Below are 6152 nucleotides of genomic sequence, written 5' to 3' on the forward strand. Positions count from 1 at the left end.
GATGTCGGACCGATATCCCATACATTACAGGCGCCATCTTGGATTTTTTCTATTGAAATCCTTCCGACATCCGATATCGGATCGGATAATGTGAAAACGGCCTAAGCAAAGGATGCAAAAGTAGCGAAGTGTATCGAAGCGAAGAAGGTTCAAACGAACGTCTGAATAAGATTATTGTGTTTGTAACTATGAAGGTATATCAAGGGTCACATATTGGTGATATTTTTCATGGTGACTGTACAATGACAAGTGTATGTCTTAAGTGTAGAAATTACGACGATATACATACATAGCATAAGCGTTATGGTTTTATATGATAACAATTATAAGTTATAAATTGTTACTATTTATAACAATTATAACAAAGAAGGAAACACGTTGTTATAGTCTGAAATGTCTGAATCGCTCTCAAATAATATAAAACGAATATATTATTTTGGCAATTTGACTTCATGTAACCAATAATAAATGTAGTATATCTAGTAGGGGCTTATGACGCACATATTTAATCATTGGATCATTAAAGAAAACTATTTCAGCACTTTAGCCGGCTCTTAATACTTGCAAATATCAATCTACCTCTGCAAATATAAATTTCGCGATTTCGAAGTTAATATCAAGACTGCTTGCTGATCTCAAAATGCGACAAATTAGAATTGCACGAGTTGATTGCTGGACCACATCAATACGATCAAATTCGTTGCCTGGATTTACCACCTACAATTGCCGAATTTATTAACAATTGGAGCAAATATCAACTGGCCAACCGGGTCGTTCAACCAAGAAGCCAGGGCCAGGTATAATCCAATCATGTATGGAAATGGAAGATTCCTTGAGGCTTAGTGCTACTAGATTAGATGTTAGATACTTCTTCATCGCGTGTCGATTGTTTTAAACTGTGCGGGCCCAAAAGGTAGCGACATTTATGGTTGTTAGTTTCTGGGACCAGGAATTAAAACCGGTGAGCCACTGTTCAGATTGGCGATAAGTAAAATCGCTGATTGCCTTCAGTAATATTGTACTTACATAAGCACCTACAGAAGATATTACACTGAATTATAGTGGATGACAAGAGGCAGAGGCAGACGAGCGCTGGGCTGGCGATTTAAATATTTGCCACAATAACTTTAACACTAATCCGACGGAGCATAGGTCAAAATCATTACCAATAATTTTTAAGAAAAAAAAACCGCCTTCCTTTGGGATTCTGGTGATAAATACTTTCAAATGTTGGATTATGTTATCAATTCGTCTGTATATTTTTTAATGTTTGTTATTCGATATCTCCGTCATTTCTAAACCAATTTTGAAATCTGGATGATTCTGAAGTACTTACAGATGAGAATGATTATCAGAACGGAACTCTAACCAGGGGCGGCTCACTCTTCATCAGCAGTTCCACTGCACCAAATGTCACTGTTCTGGACGTAAGTGCATGCTGTTCTTATAAAAATACCAAAGTCACTATAAGTGTGCCGTTCAGATTTGAGGAGTTCCGTTCTGACCATCATCAGCAATTCCACTGCACCAAATATCACTGTTCTGGACGTAAGTGCATGCTGTTCTTATAAAAATACCAAAGTCACTATAAGTGTGCCGTTCAGATTTGAGGAGTTCCATTCTGACCATCATCAGGAGTTCCACTGCACCAAATGTCACTGTTCCGTACGTAAATGCATGCTGTTCCTTTAAAAACACAAAAATCACCATATGTATGCCTTTCAGATTTGAGGAGTTCCCTCGATTTCTCCAGGATCCCATCATCAGAACTGGGTTCTGAGAAAAATGGGACCAATCTGTATGCATATACATTCAATCAAAAAAAAAATTTTCAAAATCGGTCTAGTAACGACGGAGATATCGAGGAACAAACATTAAAAAAAAAAAAAAAAAAAAAAAAAAAAAAAAACATACAGACGACTTGATAACCCCTTCCTTTGAGATTTGGAAGGCGGTTAAAAAGGCCACTTAGGCTAACTAAAACTATCTTGTTGAATCTAGGTCGAACCGCCAAGAAACCAGGTGTGTTATTTCAAGCACCCATCCCGCTAAGTGGACCTACGAGGCTATAGGAAGCGAACGCCGCGAGTGCACTTATCCAATTTGAAACTATTATGATTTATTGGAATAGAAGACGGGGCGCCGACGGCAAGCGTCTTCGATGTTCGGAGGTGGAGGGAAACGATGGGTAAAAGGCCGTGAACTTGGATAACTCATGGAAGAACCACGGAATTCAACACGGCTTTTTGAAACGTTGCCTAACACCTCGAATGTAGCCTAAGAACGCCAGCTACTCCACAGCCTGAGCCACACATGCCCGTAACCCTTTCAAAAACTGGACCTTTACTCCAGTTTCGAAAACCCTCATACTGTAAGTCCTTCGAGGAAACGACAGTAGGGATATCATTCCATAGCCGGCGCGTCCGCGAGAGGAAACGGGCAAGACCTTCACGCGCTATCATTTGTCAAATACACACGATATAATATAATCAAGGTACATTTATACATATAGTTTATATTTTATGTATAATTTACCTCGAGTCTCGTTGATTAAAGAGTTGTAATTCAGATCGAGGGTTGGCCGTGGGCGGATCTAGTTACGGTAAAAGGTTTCACGTAAAGCGCATCATGTTACTTTCCAGTAACATGGGAAATCGACATATGGCCTCCAACTAGCTAGCAACGAAGAAAAGCATTTTCTTTTCTATGTCCGGATGTTCTGCTCTACAGGTCGCAATTCTCAACTACATATTTACTGACTCTCATAAAATTTTGTGATTCTTTCGATTTTTTGTCGGTTCAGTTTTACAATTTTTTGAACGACGGCAGTAATTCGATGTGAATTCGACAGGGATTGGCGCCGCGTGCTCTAATGGTAATGACGTAGGCCACCGAAAAACTTTGTCGCTTTTTCTTTCGTGTATGACATTATTACATAACAGTTTGTGATAGAATAGAAGTATATTTTTACCGGATGTGACTGAACCAAATGCCACTGGTACTGTATTAAAGACAAACCCACGGAAATTCATTGTTTGCAGAACATTAGTAGTATTGTGAACATAAACCGTATTACCGACTGAATAAATAGGTAGCGCTCCATTATTTCAACATTGCTTATCTGTTTTAACATCACGAATCAGAACGATCTAAGTTATGGGGATTTTAATTTACATATGGCCTTTTAAACTTTTACGTATGGGTTATGGTCGAACTTAGTTACAATTTACAATTTAACAACTGCGATAAGTAAAGGTACGTTAGATACCTACATTACTAATGTTTGCTTTAATCGGAAGCAAGTTTACCATTGCCACGTTTGTTAAATACGCACCAACTAACTATGGAGCAAACGCGTCAATGGTATGTGAACTGCTGGCAATTGTGTTGCCCGTCTAACAGCACCTTAAGTAACTTGATCAAGTTTAATTGTATTTTTGATCTTATTATTGTGAGTATCCAAAGGAAGAATGAGGTGATCGAAATATAGAAACCAGAGAAATAATATCCTTACCAGGCCAAACCAAGTGGCAAGGATATGCCACAAGGTTTGTAAGTTATCATTTGTGATTGACAGGTAACTGCAAAAATGTAATCCTGTTAACTCCTACATAGTATGAAGTGACATAAAAAAATTACTGCCCCTAAACAAAATCTTTTCTATTGTAAGTACAAAGTTTCTAAAAGGTTTCTAAAAGAGAACTGAACTAGAACTGAGCTTGCTTCAGACCCTCAATGAAGGAGGAGGAAGAAGAAAGCATTGGTTTCCAGGAGGACATGTCTGGACCGTTGAATAACTGCTTTTTCCTGGCAACACCCTTCTAACTATGAGATTAAGATCCTTATAATTTGAGAATCCTTATAATTTTAATTTGACGACCAGTCTGGCTCAGTCGGTAGTGACCCTACCTGCTATGGTCCTGGGTTCGAATCCCGGTAAGGGCATTTATTTGTGTGATGAACACAGATGTTTGTTCCTGAGTCATGGATGTTTTCTATTTATATTAGTATGTTATATTGTTGCTTAGCACTCATAGTACAAGCTTTGCTTAGTTTGGGGCTAAGTTGATCTGTGTAAGGTGTCGTGTCCCCAATATTTATTTATTTATTTTTATAAGAATCCTTGTGGATATGGATCATAAGGATCACAGATAGTTTTGACATGAAATGCTTCATGTGACCTTCTATTGATGAGCCTTAAGTCAAATTTTTAATACTCCTACTGTAGATATACTCCTATGTACTTTATTAGGTGTGTATGCATAAAGATTTACAGTTAATTACAATTTACAGCAATCGTAAAAGTTTAAGCATTCCAATAATAATCAATTAGGTATGCTATAGTTAATTACTTCATACTAATCAATGATGGAAATTAATTGCAAAAAAAAACAGTGGCTGAAAAAACGTATATTATAAATAGGGTTACAGACCCCTAACAATACAGAAAAAGCCCTAGAAATTCACAGAGTGGTGTATTGTATAACTCCTTATCAGAACAAATTACTACTAAATTTTAGGCAATGCAGCAAACAAAAAAGTAACATCGTAATGGCCAAATTTTTCTAATAATTATAGTACCAAAATTTTTTTTTATACTTAATTAATTCAATAATAAGTGAAAATATTCAAACAACACAAAATTGATTTTGGTTCACATAAATTAAATTGGTGTGACCTAAATCTAACCTTGGCTACCATAATAAAATAACTCACCTGGAATCTGGTAGCCGACTGCTGGTTTCTGAATCGAGATGGCTTCTCCATATCTCTGAAACTGCTCTTGGTGACCGGAACCTTCCTCTGCATCACCACACCATTGTTCGGCTCTAGCAGCTTGTCCTTCTCACCAGACTCCTTCTTAAACTGCAATCCTGACTCCGAATCACCATCCAACCTCACTGTTACATCAGAGGGATACTGTATCTGGCCATTTGTGGCTGCCATAGACTTGGCAGAACTTATTTTTCTAAACCGTCCGATGATAACATCTTCCTCGTCATCTATGGGCACATTCAGCTTCTCCGGGAGCGTTGGGCCACTAGGGTTAGAGTCACTTTTCACTGGGCTCAACTCTATGTCCTTTTCGGGGGAACTCATTTTTATTTTTTACGACCGGCGTTTTTGTAATGGTTATAACAATGTATTTACTTTAACTTAAAGTGTTTTTGGACACATTATCGAGGGCACTACTAATTTGGTGACAATACAGTGTTACAATTTATTTGGTACATTTAAATTTCGTAAAGGTAATCAAAAACAGTTTTTGTAAACACTCGCATTATGTTAGCATTAACGTCATTCTACACATATATTTAAATCATGTAATTAATTAATATCACTAGATCAATATAATTGGTTTCAAAATATTTATACTTTCAGTCATAAAAACGATAATTGACACTAAAATTTCAAAGCACGTGAAAAGGACGCGCAAACACACCGCAGACGTCCTTTCTCATTGACTGATTATAAATGAATGAAATGAAAATCGTATTTTGTTTGACGGATCGATTGTCTAGCTTCAAAATTTGAATGAATAATAAGCAGCGTATACACATGTAAATTGACTCATACACGTATTTTAAAAATTTACAATTTTGAATAAACTTTAACTAATAATATACTATGAAGTGTACAATATACAAATGTACATTTTGCAGTGATAAATGTCTTATTGTAATTGTTTACAAGTATCCTAAATTGTTTATCACAAATCCCGTTGTCAAGTTTTGAGTTGATCATAGTCTAATCACTGCTTTAGTTACGCTAGAAACCAGAAACCGTTCAATCATTCGTTCATTCGTCACATAATGTTGCTAGGTTGAAGGGTTCAAACTAAACTTCTTCTTCTTCTTTCCCTGTTCCCTTTATTTGGGGTCGGGCCTCCTCACTCTCCTGCGCCAAGCTACTCTATTTTGGGTTGTCTCTTTTGACATCTGTGATCGTTTGAGGTCTTTTTCTACGTTTGACCACCAGGTCGCCGGGCGACGGCCAGGGCCTCTCTTTAGTTCCGGAATTTTTAAAGCGACCTTGACGACATGATGATCATCACTACGTCTGCTCTGGGTTCAAACTAAACAAGTGACTGAAGTGACAGACTTTGTGGACCGATTTGCAGTGTACCGATTTCCACAGTCAGTGTTTTTGAA

The sequence above is a fragment of the Leguminivora glycinivorella genome, chromosome 15 (assembly GCF_023078275.1).
Source record: "Leguminivora glycinivorella isolate SPB_JAAS2020 chromosome 15, LegGlyc_1.1, whole genome shotgun sequence".
Taxonomy (NCBI): Eukaryota; Metazoa; Arthropoda; class Insecta; order Lepidoptera; family Tortricidae; genus Leguminivora; species Leguminivora glycinivorella.